This window comes from Vulpes vulpes, chromosome 1 (assembly GCF_048418805.1).
Source record: "Vulpes vulpes isolate BD-2025 chromosome 1, VulVul3, whole genome shotgun sequence".
Lineage (NCBI taxonomy): Eukaryota > Metazoa > Chordata > Mammalia > Carnivora > Canidae > Vulpes > Vulpes vulpes.
In genome coordinates, this window is record NC_132780.1 from 6469132 (window position 1) to 6487602 (window position 18471).

Consider the following 18471-nt stretch of genomic DNA (forward strand, 5'->3'; position numbering starts at 1 on the left):
TGATAACATTTAAGATCTAATCTCTTTACAACTTTCAAATACATAATACAGTGTGTAATTTTAGTTATCATACAGTACACTAGATTCTCTAGAACTTAGGATCTTTTATATCCTTTGACCAATATTCTCCATTTCTCCCACCCTCCCAACCCCTTGGTAACTACCATTCTCTATTTCAAGGAGTTTGGTTTTTTAGATTCCACATATAAAGGAAGATCATACAATATTTGTCTTTCTCTGACTTATTTTACTTAGCATATGCCCTCGATGTCCATCCATGTTGTTACAAATGGTAGGGTGTACTTCATTTTAAAGGCTGAGTAATAGTGCATTGGAGATATATATATCACATTTTGTTCGTTCATGCATCCATCAATAGACACTTAGGTTGTTTCCATGTCTTGGCTATTGTAAAAAATGCTGCAGTGAGTATGGGAGTGCAGATATGTCTTTGATACTGTTTTCGTTTCCTTTGGATATCTCTATTGGTATTTTCTTGATTAGAAACAGTCATAATTCTGCCAGCAGAATCAAAATGACACATTACTAGACACAGCGTTTCTCAATTCATTAATATCACTTAAATAGTGATTTAATTTCAGTCACCATGAATAAATACACAAAATCATGATAAGAGTTCACATAGATACATTCAGTTTTCTGTATCTCGTCCACTTCACAAAGCCACAATACCATGGACATTGCATGATAACATTGCTAATTCCACTAAGCCTATCTCATAATTCCATGCAATACCAAATCAGTCTTAAAAACCACTTACTCCATTGTCCCATTGAGCCTCAAACACATGACTAACAACTAATTCTGCAAGGTTTATCAACTTCTTAGAAAGTTAAATATAAGCTGACCTGTTACCCAACATTTTTTTCTTCTAGGTATTTCCCCAGGAGAAATGGAAACATGCCAGCTTTATTTATAATATATAAAATCTGGAAATACAACAGATGTTCACCAAGAGAAAAAAATAAATTGTGCCATATTCATACAATTGAATGCTGTCCATAAATAAAAAAGAATGAACTACACAACATTAATAAACCTTACGAGACTAGGATGTGCAAAAGGAGGTATGTGTAATTGCAGAACAGACAAAACTAAATTAGGCGAGTATCTCAGAATTATGGTTGTCTGTCGTGAGACTGACTGGAAAAGGATACCAGACAGACGTACACAGAATGAGAATCTGCTGCGTGCCAGATGCCGTCCTGGGTGCCGGGGCTTTTTCAAGGGGCAAAACTGAAAACTCCTCACCCTCTGGTTCACGACCACCGATCTGGGGTCCCGCACATACAGGCCTGAGTGAAGAGAAGCCTCGACGGGCACCGGCTCCCAGGTCTCGCTGCGGCCATTTCCGCCCAAACTACGGTCTCCTCTTCAGCCTTCTTGGCTCGACCTCCCTCAGCAGGGAATTCCCGATTCCCTCCCAGGTCTTCCTCGACCAGGTTCCCGATTCCCTCTTTTCTCCTCAGCGCTCCTGGGTCTGGGATTCTGGTTCTCCCCCGGTCCTCCCGGACACAAGCTGCTTCCGTCTTCCTCCCCGCCCCGCCCCCAGCAGGCTTCCGCTTCCTTGTTTCCCTTTCTCCCGCCCAGGTTTGCCATCACTTCCTCGGCTTGGGCTCTAGGTCCGCCCGAGACTCCTCGCTTCCAAGAAACCATCACCCGGCCTTTCGGCTGCTGACGAAGCGCCAGCTGCAAGCCCCCGCCGCCGAGGAGGAGCGATCCGCGCACCCCGGGACTCCCAGGAGTCTCCGCCCGTTGCCCCACGGGCTGCCCTCGACGACCTGAACATTTTCAGTGTTGGGCTACGTTTCCCACAGCTCCCAGGGCCACGAATGAACTTTGACTTTGGGTTCCCCTTCCGGCATCGTGGTTATTGGGTTATGCTTGGTGAGTTGAGGCGACCCAGGTCGGGTTGCGGGGGAGGCTCGCGGTGTGGAGGCCCTAAGCTCAGGGGGCGCGAGGTGGAGCCAGGAGGCTCGTCCCAGGGTTTGAACCCGGACGAAGGTGGTTTCCCGTGCTATTGTCTGCGACGAGTTCATTGTGGCGTGTTTGTGTGTGTGTGTGTGTGTGTGACGGGCCCTGGAGTGCCCAGACTGGTGTACGAGTGGACTAGCAGGACTATCAGTACACAGTACACGGTGATGTGGGTATCCAATGCTGTGACCGAGTGATCCTGTGACAGCTCGGCTGTACCGATTTTAAGTTTGAATGAAATGGGTGGAGAGTTTTTGTTTTCCCCAGTAAACACATAGGAGTTTGAAGTTGGTTTTTTTTTCAATGGGCTTATGAGTGTGTGAAAAAAAATTGTTACATGTAAATATATATATCGTCTTGTCCCCAGTACCCAGACTAGTATTTAACATAGTATTTAACATAGAAGACTAGTATTTAACATTGGTAAAGTGAGCGTTGTCCACCCAGGGCCCACTGTAGGTTGCATGGAACGTGTTTCCCTGGATTCTGCTCTGTTCTTACAGCCTAGGGCCAGTTTGATCTAACTGTAGAGAAATAGACGTTAGAGGAGAAGTCCTTGATTTCACCTGAAAGTTGCAAGTAGGAAAGTACATCCTAAGTAACTCATGGAATGAGAATTTAGGTTTACACTTCACTTCAAGACAGACTTCTGGGAAGACGAGAGGTAGGGCATACAGTGAAGGATTCCTTCCTGGGTAAACCTCTTCTGGATACATTTTGGAGGGCATTTACATATTTCAGAACCACAGCTGTGCTCCCTAGAAACTGTTTTGAACTTAGATTCCAGCACTGGTTATAGGTGATGCTGACCTTTTTCTCTGATACTGGTAAAAGTCAACAGTTTTCTAGCTAACTCTTCCATCAGAATGTATTTGTGATGGGTAATGCATTATGCCTGATGGTGGACAGTGTGGTCTTATTTAGCTTGTCCAGAGTCTCAAGAGTCTCTTCTTGGTCCTGTAGTTCTGCAAGAGAAGCCCCCTGAAGTGGAGGAGAGTGTTGCTACTTAAAAGCCCATTCAAGGTCAGTTCCTATTTACTTTTTATTGTCATATGTTTTACAGAACATAAAATATTTGCTTTCTTTCTAAATCATATGACCTAATTGTGACCTGGTCCCAGGTCACCCCTTCCCAATTAATAACAAGACCATAGGGATGGGTCCCCTTCTCTTCCAGTGCCTTTCCAAATACCCTTTTTCTTCCCAATTAATATTCACATACTTATTGGTAATTATTCAGCTTCCCCATGTTCTCTTTTCTTTCCAAAGTCTGGTACAGAAATAGAACTAGTTGAACTCTTCAAGAATAAACTAAGGACTTATGTTAGAATGTGTTTTGTCAAGGAAGAGACTGGTGGTTAGGTAGACTAAAACACCAGATACCTTTGATTTTTTATTCAAACACTTGATTTTCAATCAAAGCAAGGCAGGAAATGGTTCCATTGATTTCAGTCAGTAAGACATTTTAGAAGTAGGAATATGGTTGGAGTTTTGTGAAGAGAGGTCTGTGTGAACAAGGGCAGGTTGTTTTTCCTGAGAGTCCATGAGGAAATTTGAGCAGTGATAACTGTCTTGAGATCTGGCAGTGTGACTCTTTCAGACCACACAGTGGTACAGACCATGAGAGGCAGCATGATATGGTATTTGAGTCTAAAGCAGTACCCTCTGATGGAAATGCAGTGCGAGCCACTTGTGTAATTTAAAAATTTCTTTTGCATACATTTTATTTTATTTTATTTTATTATTTATGATAGTCACAGAGAGAGAGAGAGAGAGAGAGAGAGAGGCAGAGACACAGGCAGAGGGAGAAGCAGGCTCCATGCACTGGGAGCCCGACGACGTGGGATTCGATCCCGGGTCTCCAGGATCGCGCCCTGGGCCAAAGGCAGGCGCCAAACCGCTGTGCCCCCCAGGGATCGCTGCATACATTTTAGAAAGTTAAACAGTTGAAATTCAGTTGTATAAATACAATTTATCTTAACCAGTACATCTAAAATATCATTTCAACATCTAATAATATAAATAAGTTGAAATATTTTACATTCCTATCTTCATACTAAGTTTTCAAAATTTGATACATATTTTACTGTTACAGCACTTCTCAGTTTGGATGCTAAATTTCAGTGGTTATGGTGAAATATACCCAAACAATAAAGTTTTTTTTTTTTTTTAAGATTTTATTTATTCATTCATGAGAGACACAGAGAGAGAGGCAGAGACATAGGCCGAAAGAGAAGCAGGCTCCATGCAGGGAGCCCGATGCGGAAATCCATCCAGGGTCTCCAGGCAGGGGCTCAACTGCTGAGCCACTCAGGCGTCCCTAAAGTTGTGTATTTGTTTGTTTGTTTGTTTGTTTTTAAACGATTTTTATTTATTTTATTCACGAGAGACACAGAGACAGGCAGAGGGAGAAACGCTCCATGCAGGGAGCCTGACGTGGGACTCGATCCCGGGTTTCCAGGATCACGCCCTGGGCCAAAAGCAGCGCCAAACTGCTGAGCCACCTGGGCTGCCCTAAAGTTGTGTTTAATTGAAAAACATTTTATGTTGCTTTTTTATTTAAATTAGAAGTTAAAATAATTTCAGTTCCTCGTTCACTCTGGTCACATTTCAAGGATGTGAATAGTTATTAATCTTTGTTCTACAATTTTATGTTGTAAACTGTAGATAGTGATCATATTAATGCCTACAGTTTGTATAAGGATTGGATACATTAATCTGGGTGCAACTCTAGAGCACTTAATAACACCCTTGCACTTAACAAGACCTCAAGAAAAAGGGGAACCTGGGTGCTCAGTGGTTGAGCGTCTGCCTTCAGCTCAAGTGATAATCCCAGGGTTCTGGGATTGAGTCCTGCATTGGGCTCCCCATGGTAGGGGAGCCTGCTTCTCCTTCTGCCTAGGTTTCTGCCTCTCTCTGTGTCTCTCTCATGAATAAATAAATAAAATCTTAAAACAAAAAACAAACCCACAAGTCCTCAAGTAACAAAACTGTTGTTATATGAAGATTCTAAGTATTCACCATAAATTTTCTATGAATCAAAAACAATGAAAATATAAAATTAGTTTTCATGAGCATTTAAAAGGAATCTTTGAAAATCAGATTTGCTCACTGGGTGTTATACTATATGTTGGCAAATTGAACTCCAATAAAAAAAAATATATAAAAAAAACCCATCAGATTTGCTAATGTCCTAGGATAGAACTTCTTAACCTAGGGGTGCCTGGGTGGCTCATTTGATTAAGTGCCCACCTTTGTTTCAAGGTTATGATTCTGGGGTCTTGAATTTGTTGAGACATGTTTTGTGTCCTGATATGTGATCTTCTTTGGGGAATGTTCTGTGGCCAATTGAATGGAATGTTCTGAATACATTTGTTAAAACCATCCAGTATCTAGTGTATAAGTCCAAGTTCCTTTATGTTTGTCTTTAACCTTTCAGGGAATTTGGGTGCGCATATGTTGGGTGCATAAATATTTACAATTGTTATATCCTCTTGTTGGATGGTTCCCTTTATTATAATACAGTGTCTTTCTTTGTCTCTTGCTACAGTCTTTGTTTTAAAGTCTGTTTTCTCTGATACAAGTATTTGTACCTCAGCTTTTTGTTGACATCGATTTGCATGATAAATATTTCTCCATCCCCTCACTTTGAATCTGCAGGTGATTTTAGGTTTGAAATGAGTCTCTTGTAGGCAGCATATAGATGGGTCTTGTTTTTTTTATCCATTCCATCACCCTATGTCTTTTGATTGGAGTATTTACTCCTTTTACATTCAAAGTAATTACTGATAGGTATGTATTTATTTATTGTTACTTTGTTACTTGTTTTGTGGTTGTTTTTGTAGTTTTTCTTGATCCTTCTCTAACTCTCTTTGTGCTTTGCTGGCTTTAGTGATATACTTGGATTCCTTTCTCTTTATTCCTGGTGTATTTGTTACTGGTTTTTGATTTGTGGTTATCATTTGGTTTATATATAACATTTGCAGAGAGCAGTCTACATAAAGTAGATGATCACTTAGGCTTGAATTCATTGTTTACTCCTCTTTCATTATTCCCCACATTTTATATATATATAATGTTTTACATTCTTTTATTTTATGAATCCCTTGACTGATTTTTATAGATACATTTTTATTGCTTTTCTGCTTCCTGATTTTCCTATTCTCACTTATAGTCTTTCCTTTCAGAGATTTTCTTTAATATTTCTTGCAAGGCTGGTTTAGCGGTCATGAACTCCTTTTGTTTTTGTTTGAGAAATTCCTTATCTCTTCTTTAGTTTTGAATGATAGCCTTGCTATGTAGAGTATTCATGGCTGCAGATTTTTCTCTTTTAGCATGTTGAATATCATCATGCTACTCCCTTCTGGCCTGCGTTGTTTCTGCTGAAAAATCTGATAGCCTTATGGGGTTTTCTTTGTATATAACTGTCTTTTCTCTTGCTGCTTCTAAAATTTTTTATTTATCACTATTTGTTGCCATTTTAATTACTTTGTGTCTTGGTGTGACTCTTCTAGTGGTGATTTTGTTGGGGGATCTCTGTGCTTCCTGGATCTGGATTTCTGTTTTGAGGTTAGGGAAGTTTTCAGCTTTTGTTTCTTCAATAAATCTTCTGCCCCCTTATCTTTTCTCGGATTCCTATAATACAGATATTATTACGCTTGGTGGAGTTGCTGAATTCCCTTTGTCTGTTCTCATTTTGCATAATTTTTTCCTCTCTTGCTTAGCTTGATTTCTTTCCATTACTCTGTCTTCCAGGTCATTAATTTGTTTCTCTGCTTCCTCTAGCCTACTATTTATTCCATCAAGTGTATTTTTAATTTCAATTATTGGGTTTTTCATCTCTGTTTGGTTCTTTTTTTATCTCTGTATTCAGAGTCTCATTGACGTTCTGCATTCTTCTCAAGTCCAATGAGTTTTTATGATCATTAAATTCTGTCAGGCATATTACTTATCTCCATTTAGATTAGATTTAGTGCTAATCTATTATTGCTTAGATTTATTGCTATAATTTTTTTGTTGTTGTTCTTTCATTTGGGACCTATTCTTCTGTCTGATCATTTTGCCTCTCTGTGTCTCTTTCGTGTATTATGAAAGTCAGCTGTGTTGCTTGCTCTTGAAAGTAGTGGGTGAAGCATGCACTTTTAATAAAGTGGGGCTGGTTCCCTTCCACAGTTGGACTCATAGCCATGGTAGAGACCAGGGCAACCGGACCACTCTGCAAAGTGACTCAGGTCAGGGGTACAGTTGTACCAAGATGCCCACATCCTCCACAGGAGATCAGGATAGGCAGTATGGGCAAGGTCTGCACCATTCTTCTTGGGGAGGGGACCCACAGTACAGGGACTGAGACAGGCCCAGCTGGAGGGGGCAGGATGTCATGTAAACAAATTAGGTAGTGAATGCCTGCAATTCCCAGGTTCCCACAATACTGGGGCCAGCGGAGGGAAATGGCATCTGCCAGCTCATGTTCCTGGAAAAGTTCCTCAGTGTACTCAGATTAGTTACTTACTCTCCCTCATGTTTTGCCCAGGTGTTTCTCAAAAGGCTGCATCTTAGTGGGCTGTCTGTTGCGCTGACTCTTTAAGGGCAGGGACTTAGCTTCATGTCACCCTCTGGCCTCTGCCAAACCTGAGTTTGCTGAGTTTTAAAGTTCGAGACTTTAAGTACTACTGATTTTAAGAACTCATAAAATTTGCCCCCTCTGATTTTCAAAGCCAAATGTTGTGGGGATTCATCTTCCTTGTGCAGGCTTCCCAGTTTGATAGTCTGTTCCCTCCCTAGAGCATCCATCCTGCAGGTGTTAGCTTCCCACTGTTCTCTGCCCTTCCTGCCCTCTTCAGTGTGACCTCTTCTCTAGGTTAAGCTGTGGAGTTTGTTTTGCCAATCTTAAGGTTGTTTTCTGGGTTATTTGCACTGATGTGTTATCTAGTATCAATGGGATGAGGTGAGATTAGGATCCTCCTACTTCTCCATTTTCCCTGGAAGTCTTCCCCAAGCTATTACTTTTTTGTTGACAGATTTTGTAAGAGATAATATGAACTTACTTGGCTAGTAAACTAGTAAACAAAAGTTGTATATTTAATCCTAACTCTAAAGGCATGCCTGTTTTAATTAGACATCAATCTTAAAGTAGCTTGCATATGGAATTATTTCCCCGGATAACATAAACTTGAAAAACATTTGGGTTAGTTTCTGTCTTTCTGAGAGTTACAGAATGGCACATACTTTCAAGTGCTTCAATTGAATAGGGCTTTTACAAATTAATTTTAGTGATATTATCTGGAGATAGAATATCTCCTATATATCCATATACATTTACAACTGTATATGGACATAAGACATAAAGACACAGATGTGAAGACCTTATAGTTATTAATACTTATGGAGAATATTTTTTTTTAAGATTATTTATTTATTTATTCATGAGAGACACAGAGCGAGAGAGAGAAAGGCAGAGACACAGGCAGAGGGAGAAGCAGGCTCCATGCAGGGCGGGGGGCGGGGCCGGGGGGGGGGGGGGGACGACACTCTATCCCTGGTCTCCAGGATCACAACCTGGGCTGAATGTGGCGCTAAACCGCTGAGCCACCTGGGCTGCCCTTGTGAAGAAGATTTTTAAGATTGGTTTTCGTCCCTGGAATTAAACCTTAAAGAGATTGTGCAGGAGTTTGGGTAAAAGAGCCCTTTTAGCAGTTTGTATTTTTAAAAGGCCTCTTTCCTTTTTCTTTCATTCAATCTCAGGTTTACATTTCAAAGACATGATAAGAGGTTTAACTTCTAGGGACAAAGAAAGAATAAAAGTGCTTCAAAGAAGGACTTTGGTTTCCTAAGGCCAATAGCCTTTATTAGCCTTTTGAGATAAACAAGGGAAGTTTTGGAATTGGTAACGGATTGGGTGAATTTTGAACAGCCTTTAAAGCTGACTTCTGTTGTGCAAAAAGATTTGTAAGGATAGTTCTCAGTTCCTCAAAGAATTGGGCTGTAACTTAAATTGACATCAGTTGATCCACCAATTCAACTATATTATTCTCAATTTTCTTCTTTCCTTATGGGTAAATACTTCTAATTTTAAATATTTCTGGCAGTACTGAATAACCTGCTTGGGTCTAAAAAGGGTCCCCAAAGAGCATGCAAAGGATATTACCTTCCCAAAATCCAGGGCTGCTCCCAAAGATAGCCAGTACTAAGAACCAACAACCTGCGCATCCCAGGTAGGTAGAAAGCCAGGCCAGTCACACAGTTAGGTAAACAAGAAGGCAGTAGCTATCCCTGGAAGACAAGGGATCAACACAATGGATTTGGGTTTGGAAAGGGAGACACGATGTGAAATTTTCTGGACATTGCAGAGATTCAGAAGAACCGATTCTGATAAGAATTTTCCTCCTTTACTGGCTTCTGCTTTTTCTAGGATCCACTCTGCATGTTCTGATACCTACCAGATACCTACCTTGGCCATTTAAAGGAAAATGTAGATGTTTACCAGAAAATCCTTCAGTTTTGTCAATTCTGGGAAGGGTCCTTTGAAGATAGAGATGGGGTGTCTGTAAGACTGTTAACTTGGCAGACTTTTGTTTACAGTTATTATTCTTCAGAGTGGATAAACATTTCAGAGGATTGGGAGAATGAGTACTCAAAGGAGGATAGAGGGGAGCAGTAGGAGTTATGTCAGTCTTACAGTCTTTTGTTGTAGGTACCTCTTACATACTTAATTTTCCTGCAGCCTTTTGCAGGGAATCTTTTAATAACACTATTTTGGTATTTTTAAACCTTTTGGAGGCTTCTCCTTGCCAATTCTGTTTAATTTGGGAAGCCTTGCATTCAGGTGCACTTAAATGATCTTACACAATTGCATTGTTCCCATCATGGCCATTGTATTTCCCATAAGGGTTGGCAGCAGTTCAACAGGACCCTAGCCACAAATGGAATTGACCCACGTGTCTGCCCAGCCATAGGTGCAAATGGACGTGTTTGTCCAGCCTTATTCTTGGGTTCCCAACCTGATGGTTACCAAGCCAAGTTCTTTAGGACACAAAACTGGCAGGTAGGTTTTTATACCTTCTAGGACCATAGATCTTAGATATAAATTAAATGTGCCAGAAGGTGGAATGCTTAACTCTTTCGAATTTAAAGATCCTGTTAGCTAAGCCTTTATTTACATGAACATAACAAACAAGTCCGCACCTTAACATATCAGCAGTAGCCAAAAGATGTCACTGTGAGCTGGCGAAGAGAAAGCTATGTGTACCACCAGCAATTTCCAGTGTGGACTAAACTAGCAGACTCCTCTAATGGAGACTGTGTATTAGAAATGGAGAAAGGTAGTGAATGGGGACTATGGACTGGAACTGAGGAAGGGTTTCCAACATGGAATTGAGGATTGAACCAAGGGCTAAGGAATAATGCTGTTAGAGCCTCCTGTCAGTCCAGCCTGACGTTCAACCTGGACTTTAATGCCAATTAGATTGGTAGCTCAAATGCAAAAAGAGCAGAGCTCAAACTAAGAGAGGGCTTACCAACAGGCCTTGGAAATGGCAAGACAGTGAACTTAGAAGTGTTCAAGGGCTGCCACACTTTGTTCATTTTCCCCAAATGCCAGTAGTTCTCTTTGAATTCTACTGCTGCCACCAAATCTGTTAAAAAAACGAAATTCAAATAAATAAACTTGAAGATTTCACTGGTTTTGTTGAACAATTCATGAATCCATGCGAGGAATGTATTGCTTATGTAAGGTTGTGTTCTAAAGAGTGCAGCAGAAGGGGTTTATTAGTAAATTTCCTAGTATTGGCCAGGAAGTTCCATGTTGACTGATTAAAGTTCATCTAACAGTCTGAAAATGCCACCTCCCTGAATTTTGTTAATTCAGATATGTGAATAATGAATGTGCCCTAATACATTGTTGAGATACAGCAAAGGATGTTCACAAGTTTACAGGAGTAATTTCAATTACAGATATCTTTGATGATCCCATGCATTTTAGAGATATTTTTGCTCACAGGGTTCTTAACAGAAGGAAACTAGCCTCCAACTATTAAATCTTTTTTTTTTTTTTTTTTTTTTTTTAAGATTTATTCCTGAGAGACACACAGAGAGAGAGGCAGAGACATAGGCAGAGGGAGAAGCAGACTCCAGGCAGGGAGCCCGATGTGGGACTTGATCCCGGGATTCCAGGATCACACCCTGGGCCAAATGCAGGCGCTAAACCGCTGAGCCACCCAGGCGTCTCCCAAGTATCGTATCTGTTAAGTGGAAATAGCTACCTTATATATTTTTGATGATGAATTAATGCATGTTTGTTGCAAAATATTCAGTATTTAAGGAACCTGTAAAGAACAAACATAATAATTAGCCATAGTTCTGCCATCCAGAAATAGCCACTTTTTATAATTTCATGTACCTTCTTCTAAACTTTTTCTCTCTGGGTATGTGGTTTTATTTTGTTTTGGAGATACAACTGATATGTTCTATGGAACCTCCACACTATTTTCCATACTGGCTACACCCAATTTACATTTCTACCAGCAGTGCAAAAGGAAAGATTTCCTTTTCTCTTCATCCTTCTCATGCTTGTTATTTCTTGTCTTTTGGATAGTAGCCATTCTAAAGAGGTGTGAAGTGATATGTCATTATGGTTTTGATTTGCATTTCTCTGATGATTAGCGGTGTTGAGCAACTATTCGTTTACCTATTGGCAATCTGCATGTCTTCTTTGGGAAATGTTTATTCAGACTCTACCCATTTTTTTTTTTTAAAGATTTTATTTATTCATGAGACACACACACACAGAGGCAGAGACATACAGAAGGAGAAGCAGGCTCCCTGCAGGGCTCGATCCTAGGACCCCAGGATCATGTCCTGAGCCAAAGACAGATGCTCAACCACTAAGCCACCCAGGCGTCTCAGACTACCCATTTTTATTAAGATTGGTTTTTGGCTATTGAGTTGTAGGAATTCTGTTCTGTTTTGTTTCTTTTAAATATTTTACTTATTTATTTGAGAAAGAATGAGCCGGGGTAGGGGTGGTAGAAGGAGAGGGAGAAGCAGACTCCCACTGAGCAGGGTGCCCAACTTGGGGCTTGATCCCAGTACCCTAGGATCATGACCTGAGCTGAAGGCCAACTGAGCCACCCATGCCACCTAGGATCATGACCTGAGCTATAAGACCAACTGAGCCACCCATGCACCTCAAGTTGTAAGACTTCTTTATATATTTTGGATATTAACCCCTTATCAAATCTATGATTTGCAAATATTTTTTCCCATTCAGTAGGTTACCTTTTCATTTTGTTGATGGTTTCCTTTGCTGTGCAGAGGCATTTACATTTGCTGTAATCCCACTTATTTTTCTTTTTGTTGCTTTGCTTTTGGTGTCAGATCCAAAAAATCATTGCCCGGTCCAATGTCAAGGAGCTTGCCCTCTGTTTTCTTTTAGGAACTTTATGATTTCAAGTCATATATTCAACTCCTTAATCCACTTTGAGTTGATTTTTGTGTATACTATAAAATATATTCCAATTTCATTCCTTTGCATGTGGTGGTTTAGTTTTCCCAACACCATGTCTTGAAGAGACTGTCATTGTCCCAGTGTATATTCTTGGCTCCTTTGTCATAAATTAATTGACCATATGTATGTGAGTTCCTTTCTGGGCTCTTTGTTCTAGTCCATTGACTAATGTATTTTATGTTAATATATTGTTTCTTTTATCATATTACTGTAACTTTGTTTCTCAAGATTCCTTTGGCTCTTTAGGGTCATTTGTGATTCTATACATTTTTTTAGAATTGTTTGTTGTATTTCTGTGAAAAATGTCATTAGAATTTTGATAGGGATATACTGAATATGTTTTATGGTAGTCTAGATATTTTAACAGTATTAATTCTTCTAATCCATGACTGTGGATTACCTTTCCATTTATCTGTGTCTCCCTCAATTTCTTTTCACCAATGTCTTATAGTTTTCAGTGTACAGTTCCTTCACCAGTTTGATTAAATTTATCCCTAGGTATTTTATTATTATTATTTTTTTAATTTTTATTTAAAAAAATTTTTTTTATTTATTTATGATAGTCACAGAAAGAGAGAGAGAGTGAGAGAGAGAGAGAGAGAGAGGCAGAGGCAGAGACACAGGCAGAGGGAGAAGCAGGCTCCATGCACCGGGAGCCCGATGTGGGATTCGATCCCGGGTCTCCAGGATCGCGCCCTGGGCCAAAGGCAGGCGCCAAACCGCTGCACCACCCAGGGATCCCGGTATCTTATTATTTTTGATGCAGTTATAAATAGGGTTTTAAAAATACCTTTCTGATCATTCATTATTAGCATATAGAAATGAAACCAGTTATGGCCATTGATTTTGTATCCTGCACCTTAACTGAACCTAAGAGGGTTGTGGTTTCTGTTTGTTTTGGTGTAGTCTTTATAGAGTTTTCTATATATAGTCTCATGTTATCTGCAAATAGTGACAGTTTTACATCTTCCTTTCTGATTTGGGTAACTAATTGCTCTGGTTAGGTCTTCTAATACTGAATAAAAGTGGCAAGTGTGGGCATCATATCTTGTTCCTGATCTTGAAGGAAAAGCTTTCACACCATTAAGTATGATGATCTTAGCTATGTGTTTGTCATATATTTATTATGTTGAAGTGTGTTCCCTCAGTACCCGCTTTGTGAGTTTTTAACAAATCAATGTTGAATTTTGTCAAATGCTTTTTCTGCATCTATTGAGATGATCCTTAATTTTTTATCCACATAAATTTTTTATCCACATTAATTTTTTGCCACATAGAAGAGACAAAGTTACAGTTTTATCATACTTCTAGGCATGTAGTTATTAGATAGTGGCAGTGGTCACCATGTGATTTGACACATCTAAGAATTCAAAACTTGGAATTTCAATTATCAGGGAACAAAGTATGAATTAAGACTGCTATTCAGAATTTCATATTTTTTAGAGATTGTGTTTTTTTTTTCATAGAACATAGGAATGATCTGGGCGATCCAAGTATCATACACACATCATTATTCACATTATATTTGAAAGGACAGATTAATAGAAACAAATAAATATGCACGTAACTCCTGTGTTGGACATAGGAACAAGACTGAGCCTTTTATTATTATGCTCAAGTTGTGACTTATTAGATCAATTCTTTGAGCTAGTTTTATGTGTGCAGATCTATGTAGAGGACAAGAATATATATCTTCCTTTGCTTTTTGAGAATCTTTGTGACAAATATCATTAGTGAGGAAGAACTGAAATCTGAAGATTGGGTCCTGAAATGAGGTAACATTACATGGAAATATAGACTTAAGAATGTCAAAATTTACTGTAAGTAAAAGGAGAAGCACAAAGGAAATTAAAAAAAATAATAAACAAGGGACCTTAATTATTCTTTATAAGTTCATTAATTAATAGGCGGTTTTTACTTGGTGTCATTAGGTGTTTATTATATGCCACTGAAAGTCCTTTATGTTTTATTTCATTTGGTACATATAGCAACTTTGAGGTAGGTCACTGTTGTTTTCCCATTTTACTGATGAGGAAATAAATCAGTTAAGTAATGTAGTAAAAAGTTACACAGTAACAACTAAAGGTAAAGTTAATAACCTGAATTTTGGATGATGGATCCTATGTTCTTTATAATGACAGTATACAACCTCCAATCACTTTTAAAACCTGATTGTCAAAAAATAATAAATAAAATAAAATAAAATAAAAATAAAATAAATAAAACCTGATTGTGTCACTAATTCATCAAAAAATATTTTTCATCAACATTTAATATGAATCAATGTCAAATACTGCAGATATTGATAACATATAGCTTACCATACTTTAACCTATTGGCTACTCTTAGAGATACTTAGAATTATCATAAACTACTTTATAATATATATAGATCATTATAAAGCAGAATTTTATCTGCTTTCATATCTGTTTCTTAGGAATTTCTAAAAGTTACATATAAGCCAAACATCAGATATTTATTAAGTGCCTACATTATGCTAATATTGTTCCTGTAACTAGTGGAGATACTAGCATTAAAGAGACATAGCTTCTATCTCTTGTTTATAATTGATCATGTAAATATAAACTATGAATAGGACTAAAACTATGGTAGGTTATGGTAAAGACTATTTTTTAAAAATCAGACAATGCACCTTTGTAGTTGTTGAGAAGAGATATTACGGAGACAAACCTAAAGCTGTAAGGTTTTGACTAATTTACACTAAAGCCATGGTTTGTCAAAGTTCTGCAAAACAACCTCAAATTGACGATGTTCCAGGACTACAGAATTAGGAAAAATGGTAGTTTAATCAGCGAGGAGGAAAGTCACATAGTGTGAATAGCATGAAAAACTAGATGTAAGCTTCTGGTTGAGTCACACAGTCAATGCTTAATTCTCCTAGCAGCACTTAGTAAAAACATATGTGAAGGTCACCTGACTTCTGGTGTCCAGGGTTTTTAGTGAGGGTCAGAAACATTGGCACAGGGCAACTATGCAGTTTACTTGAGCTACTCAGTTTCAAGCCCCTCCAGGAGGTCAGATTGACACATTCATTGTGCCCGGGGGCCCCTGGCAAACAAAACAGTTTACTGTAAGTCACATTGTTAGCATAAACTATCTGGTATAGCTCTGAAAAGGTTTTAAAAGGAGGATATTCTAAGGGCTCCCAGCTTATCTCACAGGAGCTAGTTAAGGGCCATTCCTTTCTTTGGAAAGTGCAGTTTGTGTACTTTAAGCCCACAAAGTTAATTTTACCCATGAGATATCCATGGAGGTGAATTTATTTAATAACCCTTATGGTTCTGTGTATTTTGGTAGGTTGTAAATCATTTCTAACTTTCCAGCAAGTTACTTATACTCAGATTTCACTCCATAATGAAATAATTCTGAACTACACAAGCAATAACCAGAGTTACAACTTGCTTTTTAGTAAGAATATGGATTCTGTGGCACCTGGGTAGCTCAGTCGGTTAAGTGTCTGCCTTTGGCTCAGGTCATGATCCCAGGGTCCTGGAATCAAGCCATAAGTTGGGCTCCCTGCTCAGCGGCGGGGGGGGGGGGGGTCCGGGGGGGGGGGGCTGCTTCTCCCTTTCCCTCTGCCCTGTTCGCACATATGCACGCTCTTTCACAAATAAAATCTTAAAAAAAAAAAAAAAAGAATATGGATTCAAAAGTCACCTCTGCCACCTTATCGTTACGTGTTTTACATTTTTTCCTAATTAATATACACTATGCAAAAGATATTAGTTTGTTTTTAACATTTATATATTTATATCCATTTAACCATCACATACATAAGATAAAGCATATTTTTAATACAGCAGGGTGTTCTCTTCTGTTTCCTTCCAGTAATTACCAACTTGCCCCTACCCTCAACAAAGTTAACTACTGTTCTTACCACTATTATGATAGGTTAGTTTTAATTAGTAGATTCATATAAGAGTTCATATAAATGTTATTTTATATAATGTACTTTTTTTTTTTAAAGATTTTTATTTATTCCTGAGAGGCACAGAGAGAAAGAGGCAGAGACACAGGCAGAGGGAGAAGCAGGCTCCATTCAGGGAGCCCAATGTGGGACTCGATCCCGGGTCTCCAGGATCACACCCTGGGCTGCAGGAGGCGCTAAATCGCTGCGCCACCGGGGCTGCCCAATATATAATGTACATTCTTATCTGGATTCTTTTGCTCAATCTCACATTTATGAGAATTATCTGTTTATGCTATTTTATTATTAGGTAATGTTCTGTAATTAGAATAAATTCCATTTTATTTTGCCCTGTTCTTTTTTTTTTTTTTTTTAATTTCTATGACCAATGTGGGGCTTGAAATCAGTGACCCCAAGATCAAGAGTCACATGCTCTACTGACTGAGCCAGCCAGGCGCCTCTGCCCTATTTCTTTCGATAGACATTTGTGTTAACAGTTTTAGGATAGTGTTGGAAAATGCAGCAAAAATAATTCTGTGTTTTGATGGACACAAATGTTTGTTTCTACTGGGCATATATACAAGAGTGGAAGTGCTAAGTCAAAATGTATATACTGCTTTCATAGATCCTGTCAAATAGTTACCAGAAGTGGTTGAAATAGTTCACATTCAACACCAGTAACCTTAATTTTGTACAGTTGTAACAAGTAAAAACAAAAAAAAGTACAAATAAACTCTTAGGGCAAGGGTCAAGAAGCTTTATTTGTAAATGGGTAGATATTTCACTATTTTAGGTTTTATGGATTATACATTCTATCATAACTAGTTAGCTCTGCAGTTGTAGCACTCAACAGCTATAGATCATGTCCAAGTGAATATGTGCACTATATTTGGATAAAACTATTTACAAAAACAGCCAGATTTGTTGGTCTTTGGGCTATAGTTTGCTAATTCTTTCTCTAGCACATTTCTAGACATTTTTTCCTTACAGTCCTTCAAAGGAAACATTTTGAGACTTTTTTTCCCCTGAGTACCCTGCTGTGACAATTCAGAACCACAGATGTACACATAAAGAAATATGTGCTTTGTGAATATTTGTCTTTATACATAAAAGCAGTAAGAGGGGATCCCTGGGTGGCTCAGCTGTTTAGTGCCTGCGTTTGGCCCAGGGCTCAATCCTGGAGACCCGGGATCGAATCCCGTGTCGGGCTCCCGGTGCATGGAGCCTGCTTCTCCCTCTGCCTATGTCTCTGCCTCTCTCTCTCTCTCTCTCTCTGTGTGACTATCATAAATAAATAAAAAAATTTTTAAAAATTAAAAAAATAAAAACCCAAAAGCAGTAAGACTCTCTCCCTCCTCCGTCAATTTTCACTTATTTGGAGGAATTTTATTCTGATTGAGACTACATGCTTGAGTGTAAGTAACCACTAAAAGAATTATATGAGGATGTATAACAGAAATTTTAATAGAGGAGTAGAATGGGATAATAAATATGATTAATCCCAAAAAAGTTGAGAAAAGAGCAAGAGAGTACTAAGAACAGATGGGAGAGGTAGAAAACCAAAAGGGTAACAGGATTATTAAATCCTGTAAAAAGTACTTTAAAGGTAAAAGTATTAAACACTCCAAACTAAAGAGAGTGTGAGCTTGGAATTAAAATAACAAAAACAAAAACCATTGCTGTTTACAATAAGAGACATATTTTAAATAAAAGGACCCTGATATATTGAAGTTTTAAAAATGGAAAGAGATATAGTACACTAATACTATGAGAAAGTTGATAAAAGCTATATTGGTATCTCTAAAGTACATTTGAGGGGATCCCTGGGTGGCTCAGCGGTTTGGCGCCTGCTTTTGGCCCAGGGCGCGATCCTGGAGTCCCGGGATCGAGTTCCGCGTTGGGCTCCCGGCATGGATCCTGCTTCTCCCTCCTCCTGTGTCTCTGCCTCTCTCTCTCTCTCTCTCTCTCTCTCTATCATGAATGAATAAATGGATAAATCTTTAAAAAAATAAAATAAAATAAAGTACATTTGAAACCAGAGTATTGG

The 18471-nt window shown here is 38.8% G+C and overlaps 1 protein-coding gene and 1 long non-coding RNA gene across 14 annotated transcripts in view; one reads left to right on the forward strand and one right to left on the reverse strand.

Annotated features, from left to right (window-relative positions):
* ZNF529 (zinc finger protein 529) overlaps window positions 1–18471 on the forward strand; it is a 77468-nt gene that overhangs the window by 39155 nt on the left and 19842 nt on the right. For 6 of the 13 annotated variants that reach the window (XM_072754754.1, XM_072754826.1, XM_026010296.2 and 3 more), the window contains 3 exons: window positions 897–1088; window positions 1612–1908; window positions 2959–3018. The exons of 2 other annotated variants lie outside the window; for them this stretch is intronic. The gene's annotated coding sequence lies outside the window, so the exon portion shown is untranslated. Of the gene's footprint in view, window positions 1–177; window positions 1909–2958; window positions 3019–18471 lie in introns of those variants that run through there. 5 more of the 13 variants (XM_072754415.1, XM_072754240.1, XM_026010298.2 and 2 more) reach the window with 2 other exon arrangements.
* LOC140598666 (uncharacterized) overlaps window positions 8387–18471 on the reverse strand; it is a 31707-nt gene continuing 21622 nt past the window's right edge. The window contains exons 2-4 of the long non-coding RNA XR_012001234.1: window positions 11253–11315; window positions 10509–10625; window positions 8387–9264 (exon numbers count right to left, since the gene is read on the reverse strand). This is a non-coding gene — a long non-coding RNA (uncharacterized lncRNA). The remainder of the gene's footprint in view (window positions 9265–10508; window positions 10626–11252; window positions 11316–18471) is intronic.